The 17,020-nt window shown below is 36.9% G+C and overlaps 1 pseudogene across 1 annotated transcript in view; it reads right to left on the bottom strand.

Annotated features, from left to right (window-relative positions):
• Positions 1–17,020, bottom strand: part of LOC308341014 (DNA polymerase theta-like) — a 116,612-nt pseudogene that overhangs the window by 41,461 nt on the left and 58,131 nt on the right. The window contains exons 14-17 of the transcript in view: positions 8,088–8,167; positions 7,924–7,997; positions 7,593–7,732; positions 6,413–6,609 (exon numbers count right to left, since the gene is read on the bottom strand). The product of the transcript in view is annotated as a DNA polymerase theta-like (transcript). The remainder of the gene's footprint in view (positions 1–6,412; positions 6,610–7,592; positions 7,733–7,923; positions 7,998–8,087; positions 8,168–17,020) is intronic.

A 17,020-nucleotide genomic window follows, 5' to 3' on the forward strand; every position in this document is an offset into this window, starting at 1 on the left:
AACAAGGTGGAAATTTTTAAAAGGTTAAGAAATCAGGTGAATGTGAAGCAAATATTGATAGGAGCAAGGGAAAAAGGAAACAGAAAGGAAAGAGTCTCAGGACTCACCCCAGCAGGATGGAAATTTTTAGATGGTTATTAAGAAATGTGATGAATAAAATTAGTATTGATGGATTAAAAAAAGATTTTAATAAATCATCACCAAAGGTTGGGTGGATCAAAGCAACCCCCATTAAATGGCTCCAAACAGGAGCACCTGGGTGGCTCAGTGAGTTAAGCCTCTGCCTTCAGCTCAGGTCATGATCCCAAGGTCCTGGGATCAAGCTCCGCATCGGGCTCCCTGCTTGGCAGAGAGCCTGCTTCCCCCTCTCTCTGCCTGCTGCTCTGCCTACTAATGATCTCTCTCTCTCTCTCTCTCTGTCTCTGTCAAATAAATAATTTTTTTTAAAAAGGGAGGGGGCAAACAAGACTGCTCTATTTACCATAATTTGGAGAAATTTTAAAAGCTTAAAGACATTAAGTTACAATGAGAAACCTGACCAGCAATCAGTGGTTAGGCAGATTAATCAAGTTAAAGACTGATAAAAGGACTGGGGTCCCTTGGCTCAACCCCTCCCTGGGGACCCAAAGTCTTTAGACAACAGTAGGTAAAGCTGTCAGGGGGTAGAAAAGAGAAGTTCCTAGGACTCCTTGAAGGGAGATCTAAGAACCTTAGTACTAAAACCCATTGGTAAAGCCTCGACTTGGGCTACAGTTAGAATAAGAGAATTGCAAAAATTTAATGGTTGATAAGATTATGTAAACTGGAATGTTTAAGCAGGTATTATGTAAAGAAGTTGTATCTCCTGGGGTGCCTAGGTAGCTTAGTCAGTTAAGTATCTGCCTTTGGCTCAGGTCATAATCCTAGGGTCCTGGGACCAAGCCCTGGCTCCCTGCTGAGCAGGGAGTCTGCTTCTCCCTCTCCTTCTGCTTCCCCACTTGTCGTCAGGGGAGCATATGCGCTCTCTTTCTCTCTCAAATAAATAAAATCTTTGAAAAAAAGAAAAAGAATTGATATCACCTTTACCTGAATATTTTATGGTAATAGTGTTATGTCTGCCTGGGGAACACTTCCTCTACCTACCTAGTTTTATAAAGCCAAAACACATTGATGAAGCCCTAATGGAGGTTATAGTTAGAAATGTAAGAGTTGGCAGAATGAAGGAAAAAGTCTGTAGAAGAACCGATATGTTTGAACAGGCTTTAGATGAAGTGGTTAGGTCTTTACCTGATTGCATTTTGGAGATGGACATTATGTTTAACAGAGGAACATGTCCCATAATTAGTACTGTAAAACACAAGGCATATAAGTCCCACCCTTCAAGCAATGTTAAATGCTCAGTGTGAACCAGTAAGATTGCCTGAGCCCACACAGTGTGGAATGAAGCTTGAGTGCTGGTAGCAACAGATTCTTTGTGCAATAGCCCTATGTGCAGACTGGGGCTAATGGCAAGAGCTTGGGCACACCTCCCAACAATGACTATGGGGACTTTAAACAAGAGGATTTCCATTTAAGGGTATTTATGACCTTGCTATCTGATATTATTAATTGAAGTTATTCTTATGACTAAAGGATATACCATGACCTTGAAACCTGAAATACCTACCCAACACAGGTAATATCTGAGAAATGCTCTAATGGAGTTGGCAGTGCCCAGGAGAGTTCCATAATAAATTGGAAAAAGTTTATACAGGATCATGCTGCCTGGAGAAGGCAAAGAAGAGATATTCAAGAGCAGGGAGCCTCTTTTTTCTTAGGCTTGACACTGGAATTGTGTGAGGAGCTGCTGCTGGATTCTATTGTCAATGACAGTGCTCTATAAACAGCTCTTGACTGGCAAAAAGATGCTAGGTTTGTGGATGGCAGTTCCAAAGTGAATGGACAACACCCTGTTTTGGAAAGTCATCATCCTATTCTAAGAAGATAGAAAGAGATCATCTTGGTGTGCTGTATTGCATGCTATTTTCCTAGCAGTGATGAAAGAATTGAACACCTGTGCAAAGGCCCTATGCTTCCACTGGCTCATGAATAATGCCTGATAGCCTGGCCAAAATGTCAGTCAGGACAGCAGTGGAGACCTAGCCTGTGAAATGGGTGCTCCTACAGAAATTTGAAAGGGTGCATTAAAGTAGAACACATTAATGCCTTTCACAAGAATTCCCTTCCAGGTTAGGAAGGTGACTAGAATTATCAAGCAGATGTCCCTACATGCCCCTTCGAAATGGTTGCCTGGACCCATCAATGAGGGTCCATGAATGAGGGGAATGAGCAGAGGGTTTGCTGTAGTAATGCAGAGATGGGCTGAATCTAGACATATTCCTCTTGCACCCTCTGAGGCACAGAAAGCTAAAACAAACTATTCTGTCAACAAGAGAGTCAGAGACTGCAGATGGTTATTTGGCAGATTCCCCAGAAGGAAGGCCAGGAATATAGCTGTTAGGTGATACTAATGCTAGTAGCCTTGGGGAGGTACAAATAGGTCCAGATAGGAACAGACATTGACTCTGGACCATGCTTTGCTTCCCTGAGTGTAGATACAAAAGTTCTGAGTGCTATAAAAGAACCAGAACAGAAGATATTGCACCAGTTTGGATGCCTGACCATCATTTCTTCAGACCAAAGAACACACTTAGTAGCCCATAACGCTCAACAAGGGGCAAAGAGATATCCTCAGTGCTAGTTTGATAGAGAATTGGAATGGACAGCTAAAATAGAGGAAGATAAAGACGGCAAGGACTGGCATATAAGTCTTCATGAGTATGCACTGCCATTCAACATGAACATGAATGGGGCTAAAGGTGTGTCCCCACTGGATGTGTTTCTCTGTTTCAATCTGGGGAAGTAAGGATGGGGAAGATGTTGGTATACATTCTTCCCCATATCACCTCAACTTTTTTCCTCCTAGCTGATGCAGGGTCACAGGACCAAGACTACAAGTATAAGGGATGGAAATGATGATTCCTAAGCAAGAAACCAGAATCATGCCAGATGGGGTGAAGGCACATCCTGCCCCATCAGGCCCTTCAGAATTCTAACACAAAGTGTTAGGTCCCGCAAGAATGGGTCCGTGATTAAAGGAGTGAGACTGATACAAAGCGAAAGTCAAACAAAGCTTTATTTCGTGCCAAGCATCAAGAATCAAGCTGACCGGCCAGGGCCATGCCTCTTACAGAGAGGGCGACCTCTCTCTGCTTCACAGACTAGCTTTTAAGGGCAAAGGCCATGTGGTTGGGCCTGGCCATGCACAGGTGGCCAATGAAATTGTAACACACAGAGAAAGCTGCACAGTCATGTTAGGTCACACATAAGTGACCAATTGAATTACAATTTACCCTAGTAGATATTTGAACCAGCCTATCACCTTGGTCAGAATTGGTGCCCAAAAGGTGCCCAAAGGGCAGGGCCCATACTCCTTGGTAACTAGGGAGACAGTATGTGCCCCACCACTGATCGGATGTCTCCACCTGGCCTGACCCACCCTTGTATTTGGGCTTTGTTACCTGGGACTGGTTTTCTGGACTTGTTTTTAAGTAAGTCCCCTAGGGGAAGGGGGGCAGGGACAGTTTAAGTTTTAAACAACAAAATTATTGTTTAACTGGATGGAAGCGCTCTGGCTAAATAGGTCCTTACAAAAGCATAGAAGCATAGAAGGAAACCATAGAAGGAAAAATGGTAGCTATGGGTAAAGAAATGAATAAATGGATTATGTAATGAAGAAAATCCAATATTAACACCCCAAAAGAAGCTCTAAGCAAGAGATGATATTCTCTCTTAGCTCAATTATGTTAGATGCCTGAAAGGGTGAAGCCATATATTGCTGACACCCCTCTTGCCTTTGGAACCTGGTAAAATCAAATGGAAGCCTACAAACATGAGATACATTTTCATATAATGATGATGCACTGTATATTTAATAACTGAAATGGGTTTCTAGTAATGTGCCATCTTCTTTTAACTTTTATTATTGTTTTGCTATAATACTCACATTATAACAATCGTGTTTGAAGACCAGGGGTGGACTGTGACATTGTGATTTATAAGAAATATGTATTTGGTTCTCCTTCTCATTTCTGGCACAGAACTAAAATCCTTGAAATTTGCTAAACTGAGAGACCCCCTCCCAAAAAAAAAGAAAAGAAAAGATGTCTTTTGTTATGTTAATGAGGTTACTTTTGGAATGTCTGTAGGTCACCTAAGGATGAGGGATGGTTGCTAGAAGAACCATCCCTGTAATTGGAGGGTTGGAACTTTCGGTCCCACCCTCCTGGAATGGGGGAGGGGCTGGTGGCTGCACCCATGGCCAATGATTTAAACAATCATGCCTATGTATGAAGTCTCCATAAAAACCCAAAAGGCAGGGTTTGGAGAGCTTCCAGGTCAGCAAATAAATGGAAATGCAAGGAGAGTGGTCTGTTTGGAGAGGGTATAGAAGCTTCATGCCCCTTCTTACATATCTCTCCCTATTTATCTCTTCATCTGGCTATTGATTCATATCCTTTAATATCTTTTGTAAAAAAAAAAAAATATATATATATATATATATATATATATATATATATATATATTCTAAGGAGTAAACTGGTTTCATGAGTTCTGTGAGCTCCTTCAGCAAATTAATTGAACCCAAGGAGGGAGTGGTAGGAAACTTTGATTTATAGTTGGTGGATCAGAAGCACAGATAACAACTGCATAGGCAGTGTCAGAATTGAGTTGAATTGTAGGATAATCAGCTGGTACCCAGGGAATTGTTGGAGGTGTGGGGACCTCCCCACTACCACATTAGAAATTGGTGATCAGAAACATTTTAGAGACTATTGAATAAGGTAGTTTGATGTAAAAGTTGGCACACGTTTCTTATAAAAGTGAGATTTTTAAAAATTAATAGTTTATCTTTTTGCATCAAAAGTGTTACGACTGACAAAACCAACCATGCAATGTTTCAAGTAGTTTAAGCAAAAAGTGCTATAATAAATCTGAGATGGTACAGTTTTTGTTGTTGATGTTGTTTTTGAGTTTTTGGTATAGTAGTTTTAATGAGAAACTTGTATTACATATATTCTCATTTTGGACTCTGGAACATCAAAATTTTTTTGAGTTCTTCTGTTTAAATTCAACTAATTAACATATACTGTATTATTAGTTTCTGAGATAGAGTTCAGTGATTCATCAGTGTTATATAATACCCAGTGCTTACCCCATACCCTCCCCACCCAGCAATTCTCAGTTTGTTTCCTATGATTAAGAGTATCTGATGGTTTGTCTCCCTCTCTGATTTTGTATTGTTTTACTTTTCCCTCTTTTTCTCTATGATCCTGTTTTTTTTCTTGAATTCCACATGTGAGATCATATGATAACTCTTTCTCTGATCAACTTATTTATTTATATTTAACTTATTTATACCCTCTTGTTCTATCCACATTGTTGCAAAGGCAAGATTTCATTTTTTTTTAAGGTTGAGTAGTATGGAACATTAAAATTAAGTGACAACTTTTTATATCCAGGAAAGGTCAATTTAAAAACTACACAGAATTTATCACATGTAAACCAAGCCTAGCCTGAACTACAGAAAAGGACAATATCTTCAGTTTATTTGATACTGCCTTTGGAAATCTTTCCCCCAAAAAGCTAAAGAAACTAAGAAATCAAATTTATCCTATTATTGATTATATTGCTAATACCAACCAAGTAATATCATATATCAATTCAAAATTAATAGTCCATATGGCTCATGTATCCAGTATCAACAGGAGGAAAAATGATATCCCTTTGAAAGCTATAATATTATAAATAAATGTCTTATGAAAATGTATGATACTGTAAAATATACGTTACAATAACATAAACTACCCTTTCTTTAACTCAGAATCATCATTATGAGAAGTGTTTCATGCTTTGCTATTATAATAGCAAAGTTCTCAGGGGCTAGTAAGGTAATCTGTCTTATGCCAAATGGCCCTAACTACCATTCTTTTTGACAGCTTAGGTTTACACTTTTTCCTATATTCTGCCTCTGTCTTCATTGATATTTGAAACATTCTCCTATCATATATTTAAATCTGACAGTTCTCATTTCATTTCTAATTTACTGAGAGAAAGAAAACCAAACATAACCAAAATAAAAAAATTTTTACATCTCTGAGGAAAGGTATGAACTTTAGTGTTTCGAATTTGTGGAATCTGTTTTTATCTACACAGAGGTAGTTGGTGCATCACATTCTGTTCTCGGTGAATGAGATTACTAGATAAAAGAGTGACTACTCTAAAAAACTTAAGCTTCATTTTTGGAGTTATATAAATACCAAGTCATTTAAGAATTCACGCAATGCATTAAAATTTTTTTTAAGTATGGTAAAAATTAAATAAGACATGAAACCTTAGGATCTTCATAACTTTGTGTCAAGGAGATACCACAAGACAGAAGAAGTATCTTATAGCTCTGGATGAAGTCATAGATAATAATAGAACGTTCTTTATCAGATTCCTCTTGAAAGCAGGATAGAAGGTACCACATTCTCTCTTTCACAGTCAGGCTTGGATCCAGAGAAGGTGGATCCAAACTAGAACTAATTTCTTTAGAAAACAAACAGAAAGTCTTAAGGCAAATATTACACCCATTCATTTGAAGCAGCAATCTTTAATGAAAAGACTGAAAAGCCTAAGGGTCTAACTCCATGGAACCAATAATTCAGCATCACCTTATTCAGGTCTCATTGGCCACAAAGATGAAGTGCTTCATATTCTAAAAATTATAGCTTGTGCTTTGTAATTAATAATGCTCTATTTAATTAAGTGAAATATTTAAATATCAAGATTTCTAGGAATAAATTTACATTTCTCAGAATAAGGAGTTAAAAACATAAAAGGTATTATGAATTTTAAATGAACTCCATTTTTAAAAGATTTAGTATGAACATATAATGCTAGATTTAAAAAAATTGAAGTTCAAGTATCTATTTAACATAACACATTTTCCCTCAAAACAACAGAAAAATATTCCATTCTTCATGGCATTCTTTAAAATGTCTACTTGTTAATTTTGCTCCTGTCTAAAACCAATCTATCAGCTAGGTAATGCAACAATTGTAATCAAATCACAAGGTATTTCCAGATCATATCGTCTCAATTCCACAGACATCTATAAAGGCTGTACGATTCAACTACTGTAGATGTTCAACTCATCTCTGTCTCTAGATAAGTCCCAGACCCAGTCAATAACATGAAAAAAGTCTGAAAAGAAACTGCTATGATCCAGTCTTCAAAAATAAACCCTCAAGGTGGCCAGGAAGTCCCTAAGTCTCCGCTGACTTCAAGAAAAGATAGTATCAGTAGTCCATGGGATAAGTAAAGGGGGATAAAGGTGGTGCCTAAGACAAACATTCTAGTTAATAAATGAACTAATGTACACAATAGTCACTATCCCACCCCCCAAAATTTTTAAGCCTAAAAATAAATTCTAGTTAAGTATCAGGAAGATAGTCTCAACAAACAGGTCATTATCCTAATAGAGGTTATATTAAAATTATATGGTGATTAAGCCAATAGTGACTACTTACCAGGATGCTTTTGTTCCTTCTTCAATGAAAAAATAATAAGCATCTCTTCCACCCAGCATACTGCCAGACCAACCACCAGGATGTCATCACAACCTTTAACAGGAATGCCATAATCTCTAATAGGGGTTTCCTGAGGTGAGCTAACACAGCAAATCAAAAGTGAAATAGTTTAAAATCTCAAAACAAAGCCATTAAACTGAATGCTAAAAAAAACAAAAACAAAACAAAACAAAAAAAAACAGTGATTGGGGAGGAGCAAGATGGTGGAGGAATAGGAGACCTAAATTTTATCTGGTCACAGGAATTCAGATAGATAGTTACCAAACCATACTGAATACCTACAAACTCAATGGAAATTGAAGAAAGGAATAGCAGCAGTTCAATGAAGAGAAAAGCGACAGCTTTCTGGAGAGTAGGATAAGCAAAGAAGTGAATCCAAGGCAGCCAGAGACCAGGGAGACAGAAGTGATTGACTGCTTTTCTCTGAGGGCTGACTGGGGAGTGGGGCCCTGAGTTCTCAGCTTCTCTGGGGCCAGAGACCGGAAGGCTGCCATTTTCATTCTCACCTTCCAAAGCTGAATGGAAAACATTCATGGAACAAAAGCTACCAAGAGTGAACCCAAGCAGATTACTTAGCCTGGCCCTTGACAAAAGCAGTGCAATTCCATCCACCTCAGGCAAAGACATTTGAGAACCACTGCAACAGGCCCATCTGCCAGAAGATCAGCAAGAATATCCAGCCAAGACCAAGTTAATCAATCAATGAGAACCACAAAACTCTGGCACTAGGGGAATAGAGCACATAGAATTCAAACTTTTTTCCCCATGATTCTTTAGTCTTTCAAAATTAATGTTTTTAATTTTCTTTATTTTTTCTTTTTCTATTTTTTTATTTTCTTCTTTCCTTTTTCAACTTACCTTATTTTCAGCTTATCTTATTATCTTTTCATCTAATTAATTCCTTTTCTAAAATCCTTTTTGTCATTTTTACAGTCGTATTCTATCCCTTCATTGGATTTAACCTTATTTTTTGTATATATATGTTTTTCTTTCTTTAAAGTTTTGGGATACAGTTTCTTCTAGGAGACCAAATTATACCCTAAATCTAGTGAATGGCTTTGTTCTACTGTCTCACCTGATCACATTCTCTCTTTTTTTTTTTTTTGTTTTTTGTTTTTTTCTTCTGTCTTTTTTCAGCCAACTTCTTATCAATTCCTTTTTTTAAATCTTTTTTAATTTTCATCTTTATAGTCATATTCTATACCTTCATTGTATTTACCATTATTTTTGTATATATTTTTCTTCTTTAAAATTTTAGGAGGCAGTTTCTTCTAGCAGACCAAAATATACTCAAAATGTAGTGTGTGGCTCTGTTCTATGCACTAGCCTAATAATATTATTTCTTTCCTTCTTTCTTTTTCTCCTTCATTTTCTCTCCAGTTTTGGGTCTCTAATGATTTGTTTAGTGTATATTTTCTGGGGTCCTTGTTACCCTTTTAGCATTTTGTTCTCTCATTCATCTATTCTCTGGACAAAATGATGAAACAGAAAAATTCACCTAAAAAAAAAGTACAAGAGACAGTACTGACTGCCAGGGACCTAATCAATATGGACATTAGTATAACATCAGAACTAGAGTCCATAATGATGATTATATAGATACTAGATGGGCTTGAAAAAAGCAAAGGAGGTACTAGAGAATCCTTTTCAGAAAAATAAAAGAACTAAAATCTAACCAAGTCAAAATCAAAAGGCGATTAATGAGGTGCAATCAAATATGGAGGCCGTAACTGCTAGAATAAATGAGGTAGAAGAGAGAATTAGTGATATGGAAGAACAAATGATGGAGAATAAAGAAGCTGAGAAAAAGTGATATAAACAACTACCTGATGGTGAGGGGAAAATATGAGACTTAGTGATACCATAAGACAAAACGGTATTAGAATAATTGGGATCCCAGAAGAAGAAGAAACAGAGAGAGGGGCAGAAGGTATATAGAGCAAATTATAACAGAGAACTTCCCTAATTTGGGGAAGGAAACAGGCATCAAAATCCAGGTGGCACAGAGAACCCCTCTCAAAATCAATAAAAATAGGTCAACACCTATTTTTTAACATTAACATTTAATGTTAACATTTAACATTTTTTAACATTAACTAACGTTAACTAACATTTTTAATGTTAACTAATGTTAATGTTAAGTGTCAGAGACAAAAGAAAATCCTGAAAACAGGTCAAGAAGTCTGTAACCCACAATAGTGGAAACATTAGATTGGCAGCAGACCTATCCACAGTGACCTGGAAGGACAAAATGTACTGGCATGATATATTCAGAGCACTAAAGGAGAAAAATATGCAGCCAAGACAGCTAGGCTGTCATTGAAAATAGGAGAGACAAAACTTCCAGGAAAAACAAATAAACAAACAAAAAAGAACTTGCAAACACCAAACCAGCACTACAGAAAATACTAAAAGGGGTCCTCTAAGCAAAGACAGATCCTGAAATGAACATAGACCAGAAAGTAAGAAACAATACACAGTAACAGTCACCTTACAGACAATACAGTGGCACTAAATTCATATCTTTCGAGAGCTACCCTGAATGTAAATGGGCTAAATGCCCCAATCTAAAGACACAGGGTATCAGATTGGATTTAAAAAAAAAAAAAAAAAAAGGCCCATCATTATGCTGTCTGCCAGAGACTCACTTTAGACCCAACGACACCTCCAGATATAAAGTGAGGGGCTGGAAAACCATTTACCATGCTAAGGGACATCAAAAGACAGCTGGGATGGCAATCACTATATCAGACAGATTTTAAACCAAAGACCATAATAAGAGATGAGGAAGGACACTATATCATACTTTAAGGGTCTATCCAATATAATGATCTAACAATTTTAAATATCTATGCTTTTAAATTGCTTTTATGCAATTTTAAATATCTATGGGAGCAGCCAATTATATAAGCCAATTAATAACAAAATCAAGGAAACACATTGACAATATTACAGTAATAATAAGGGACTTTAACACCCTCCTCACTGAAATGGATAGGTCATCTAAGCAAAAGATCAACAAGGAAGTAAAGGCCTTAAATGACACACTGGACCAGATGGATTTCACAGATATATTCAGAACATTCCATCCCAAAGCAACAGAATACACATTCTTCTCTAGTGCACATGGAACATCCTCCAGAATAGATCACATCCTGGGTCACAAATCAGGTCTCAACCAGTATCAAAAGCCTGGGATCATTCCCTGCATATTTTTGGAGCTCACTGCTTTGAAACTAGAACTCAATCACAAGAGGAAAGTTGGAAAGAACCAAATACATGGAGGCTAAAGAGCATCCTACTAAAGAATGAATGGGTCAACCAGGAAATTAAAGAAGAATTTTTAAAATTCATGGAAAAAAATGAAAATGACAACACAACTGTTCGAAATCTTTGGGACACAGCAAAGGCAGTCCTAAGAGGAAAGTATACAGCAATACAAGCCTTTCTCAGGAAGTAAGAACAACCTAATGTGACACCTAAAGGAGCTGGAGAAAGCACAGCAAAGAAAGCCTAAACCCAGCAGGAGAAGAGAAATCATAAAGATCAGAGCAGAAATCAGTGAAATAGAAACCAAAAGAATAGTAGAACAGATCAATGAAACTAGGAGCTGGTTCCTTCAAAGAATTAATAAGATCAATGAACCCCCGGCCAGACTTATCCAAAAGAAAAGAGAAAGGAACCAAATAAATAACATCATGAATGAAAGAGGAGAGATCAAAACCAACACCAAAGAAATACAAACAATTATAAGAACATATTATGAGCAATTATATGCTAGCAAATTAGACAATCTGGAAGAAATGGATGCATTCCTAGAGACTTATAAACTACCAAAACTGTGAACCAGGAAGAAAAAAAAAAAAAAAAAAAACCCTGAACAGATCCATAACCAGTAGGGAAATTGAAGCAATAATCAAAAATCTCCCAACAAACAAGAGCCCAGGGCCAGATGCCTTCCCAAGGGAACTCTACAAAACATCTAAAGAAGAATTGATACCTAGTCTCCTGAAATAGTTCCAAGAAATAGAAATGGAAGGAAAACTTCCAAACCCATTTCATGAGTCCAGCATTACTTTGATCCCAAAAGCAGACAAAGCCTCCATCAAAAAGGAGAATTACAGACCAATATCCTTGATAAACATGGATGCAAAAATTCTCACCAAAATACTAGCCAATGGGATCCAACAGTACATTAAAAGATTATTCACCACGACCAAGTGGGATTTATTCCTGGGCTGCAATTTTGGTTCAACATCTGCAAATCAATCAATGTGATACAATACATTAATATAAGAACAAGGATCATATGATACTCTCAGTAGATGCAGAAAAAGTATTTGACAAAGTACAGCATCCATTCTTGATTAAAACTCTTCAGTGTAGGGATAAAGGGAACATACCTCAATATCATAAAAGCCATATATGAAAAGCCCATGGTAAGTATCATTCTCAATGGGGAAAAACTGAAAGCTTTTCCCCTAAGGTCAGGAACACAGCAGGGATGTCCACTATCACCACTGCTATTCAGCACAGTACTGGAAGTCCTAGCCTAAGCAATCAGACTACAAAAAGAACTAAAAGGCATATGAATCAGCAAAGAAGTCAAACACTCACTCTTTGCAGATGATATGATACTTTATGTGGAAAACCCAAAAGACTCCACTCCAAAACTGCTAGAACTTATACAGGAATTCAGTAAAGTGTCAGGACATAATATCAAATCACAGAAATCAGTTGCATTTCTATACATCAACAACAAGACAGAAGAAATAGAAATTAAGGATTCAATCCCATTTATAATTGCACCTAAAACCATAAGTTACCTAGCAAAAAATACAACCAAAGAGTCAAAGAATCTGTACTCAGAAAACTATAAAGTACTCATGAGAGAAATTGAGGAAATCACAAAGAAATGGAAAAAGTTCCATGCTCATGGATTGGAAAAACAAATATTGTGAAAATGTCTCTGCTATCTAGAGCAATCTACACATTTAATGCAAACCCTATCAAAATACCATCAATGTTTTTCAAATAAATTGGACAAATAATTCTAAAATGTATATGGAACCAGAAAAGACCCCAAATAGCCAGAGAAATGTTGAAAAAGAAAAGCAAAGCTGGTGGCATCACAATTCTGGTATTCAAGCTCTATTACAAAATCATCAAGACAGTATGGTACAGTCACAAAAACAGACACATAGATCAGTGGAACAGAATAGGGGGCCCATAAATGGACCTTTGACTCTATGGTCAACTAATCTTTGACAAAGCAGGAAAGAATGTTCAATGGGAAAAAAAGACAAGTCTCTTCAACAAACGGTGTTGGGAAAATTGGACAGCCACATGCAGAAGAATGAAACTGGACCATTTCCTTACACCACAAACAAAAATAGACTCAAAATGGATGAAAGACCTCAATGTGAGAAAGGAATCCATCAAAATCCTTGAGGAGAACACAGGCAGCAACCTCTTCGACCTCAGCAACAGCAACTTCTTCCTAGAAACATCACCAAAGGCAAGGAAAGCAAGGGCAAAAATGAACTATTGGGACTTCATCAGGATCAAAAGCTTTTGCATAGCAAAGAAAACAGTCAATAAAACCAAAAGACAACTGACAGAATGGGAGAAGATATTTGCAAATGACATGTCAGATAAAGGGCTAGTATCCAAAATCTATAAAGAAGTTATCAAACTCAACACCCAAAGAACAAATAATCCAGTCAAGAAATGGGCAGAGGACATGAACAGACATTTCTACAAAGAAGACATCCAGATGGCCAACAGACACATGACTCGGCATCAGGGAAATACAGTCAAAACCACAATGAGATACCACCTCACACCAGTCAGAATGGCTAAAATTAACAAGTCAAGAAATGACAGATGTTGGTGAGGATGTGGAGAAAGGGGAACCCTCCTACACTGTTGGTGGGAATGCAAGTTGGTGCAGCCACTCTGAAAAACAGTATGTAGTTCCTCAAAAAGTTTAAAATAGAGCTACTTTATGATCCAGAAATTACAGTACTGGGTATTTACCCCAAAGACACAAATGTAGTGATCTGAAGGGGCACATGCACCCCAATGTTTATAGCAGAAATGTCCACAACAGCCAAACTATGGAAAGAGCCTAGATGTCCATCAACAGATGAATGGATAAAGAAGATGTGATATATACATACAATGGAATATTACGCAGCCATTAAAAAAAGAAATCTTGCCATTTGCAATGATATGGATGGAACTAAAGGGTATTATGCTAAGCGATATAAGTCAATCAGGGAAAGACAATTATCATATGATCTCATTGATATGTGGAATTTGAGAGATAAGACAGAGGATCATAGGGGAAGGAAGGGAAAAATGAAACAAGATGAAACCAAAGAGGAAGATAAACCATAAGAGACTTTTAATCTCAGGAAACTAACTGATTGCTGTAGTGAAGGGCTGTGAGGGATGGGGTGGCTTGGTGATGGGCATTGGAGAGGGTATGTGCTATGGTGAGCATTATGAATCGTGTAAGACTGATGAATCACAGACCTGTACCCCTGAAACAAATAATACATTATATGTTAATTTTTAAAAATAAATTTTAAAAAAATGATAATAATACAAAACTCCTTGATTGGCAACATTTCCGGATCTCTAAAATGTGCATTATTTGGATGGTCATTTTTAGGTATGTGTAAGATCTTTCTAGGCTTTCCATCTATTAAGATAATTGTCACTACGAAAAATTTACCAAAGATTTCCTAAAAAAGATCTAATATAATAAGTAAAATGGTTATTAACTAAATCTTTTTAAAGCTGCATTTTGAATGCTTTAACTCAAACAGAAATAAAGACCATTTGAACACTACAAGCATCTTACTTCTTGGTGAAGAGCCAGGCATGATTTGGTATCTGGATTCAACATTTTTTCTAAAATAAGGCATCTCCAACTTTATAGATATAGGTAAAAAACCAGTTATATTATTTGCAATTAGATCCCTAATACCTTGGAAATAAATGGCACATATTTGTTAAATTTAAGTGAAAAATTTCATCCCTCTAACCCCTACCACAGAGAACGTGCTCAATTTTATGTATGTTGAATAAAAAATGGAAAGTATTAGTCAATGCAAAAAGTACATAAAACATGTCATTAACACATGTGGTCCATGACCCAAGTGTCCACAGATAGACAAATGAATAAGGAAGATGTGGTACACATATACAATAAAATACAGTGCTTACAAAAAAAAAAAAAAAAAGATGAGAACTTGCCCTGTAAGACAACATAGACTTAGAGGGTATTATGCTAAGTGAAATAATTCAGACTAAGAAAGACAAATACCATATGATTTCACTTCGTATGTAGAATCTAAAACAAAAACACAAATAAATAAAAAAAGCAGAATCAGATATATTTTTTATTATTTTTATAAGTTTTTATATTTTTATTAACATATAATGTATTATTAGCCCCAGGGGTACAGGTCTATGAATCTCCAGGTTTACACACTTCAAAGCACTCACCATAGCACATACCTTCCCCAATGCCCATAACCCCCCCACAACCTTCAGTTTGTTTTCTGAGATTAAGAGTCTCTTATGGTTTGCCTCCCTCCTGATCCCATCTTGTTTCATTTATTCTTTTCCTACCCCCAAACCCACCACATTGCCTCTCAACTTCCTCAAATCAGGGAGATCATATGATAATTGTCTTTCTCCGACTGACTTATTTCACTAAGCATGATACCTTCTAGTTTCATCCACGTCATCACAAATGGCAAGATTTCATTTCTTTTGATGGCTGCATAGTATTCCATTGTATATATATACTACATCTTCTTTATCCATTTACCTGTTGATGGACATCTAGGTTCTTTCCATAGTTTGGCCATTGTGGACATTGCTACTATAAACACCGAATCAGACTTATAAATATAGAGAATAACTGATGGTTGCTAGAGGGAAGGGAAGGTTGGGGGGTTGGGCAAAATGGGTGAAAGAGAGTTGGAGATACGGGCTTCCAGTTATGTAATGAATAAGTCATGGGAATAAAAGACACAGCATAAAGAATATAGTCAATGATACTGTAATAGCAATGTATGGGGACAGATGGTATCCATACTCCTGGTAAACACAGTGTAATGTTTAAATTTGTCAAATCACTACATTGTACACCTGAAATTAATATATCATTATGTGTCAACTATACTCAAATAAAAAAATTAAAAAAAAAAACACGTTCTATAAATTGAAGATCAAATACTCAAACTTTTATGAACAAGATCATGCACAAATACAGAGATTTAAGAAATCCTATCAAATCTTTGCTTTCCACAGAAGGTTGTCAAGCTGACTACAGCTATTACCAATGATAGAAAATTTTTATTGTCATGAAGTAAGACAGGTATATATATAAATGGCATCATTTGACAAAAGGTTCAAGTCTCTTAAAACCTGGAAGGATTCTATGAGGCTTTGGGGTCAACATTTTGACACAGAATTCATGAACACCAGTTGGAGGTACAAGTCTACTTGACATATACTGAAATATGTAGGTTATATACATTGTTTAAAACATAGTGCCTTTTTTTATGTACTTTTGTGATTATGTAAGTAAGGAAATTACAATGTAATAGAAAATAATTCATGAGCACTGATGATTAATAAAAACCATGATGCTATGTCATTAAAATGCCAAGGGAGATCCTTGTTCAAAATACATAGTTTTTACAAACTTATACTCTAATATTAATATATTATATATAAATAATCTCACACACACACACACACACACACACACACACACATGATTTTCTCAAAAAAGAAACACCATGTTCAATGGCAAATTTTAGCATACTCTAGTACCAGATATGGCCTGGAGTTGAAGAAGAAGTGACAGATAGGTGACCTCTGTGAAGCCTCATAAGGTGAAAAGGATAAGGAAGTCAACAATCAAACAGAAGAGCTCCATGGCCTGACACAAGGCCAAGTCCAGACTAGCACTGGAGAAAGAGCTGCCATTTGAGAGATGGATTCCTGATACACCCAATGATCAAGTGTTGGCCCTCAAACCAGCCACAACTGTGGTGGCTGCAGCAGCAAGAAGCTTGGCTTCTATGTCCTTGTCCTGAGAGAAAAGACTGGTCTAGAACTCCTTTTGGACCACCTAGTGTGGAGATCTACTCTAGGAAGGCTGTTTAGGTGGGATCTGTGGCTTATGAAGAAAGAGACAGACATAGGCCTGATTAGACATAGGCCAGCTACAACAGTGGATCAGTGCTAGGTAAATGAGTAGTGCCTTGGTGGTCTACATGAGTTCAGTAGCCCAGCTTGAGCTTTTTTTCTCAGTGCTTGGCTCTCATACCCACATGTCC

This window comes from Martes martes (assembly GCF_963455335.1).
Source record: "Martes martes genome assembly, chromosome: 1".
In the NCBI taxonomy this organism is placed as follows: Eukaryota; Metazoa; Chordata; class Mammalia; order Carnivora; family Mustelidae; genus Martes; species Martes martes.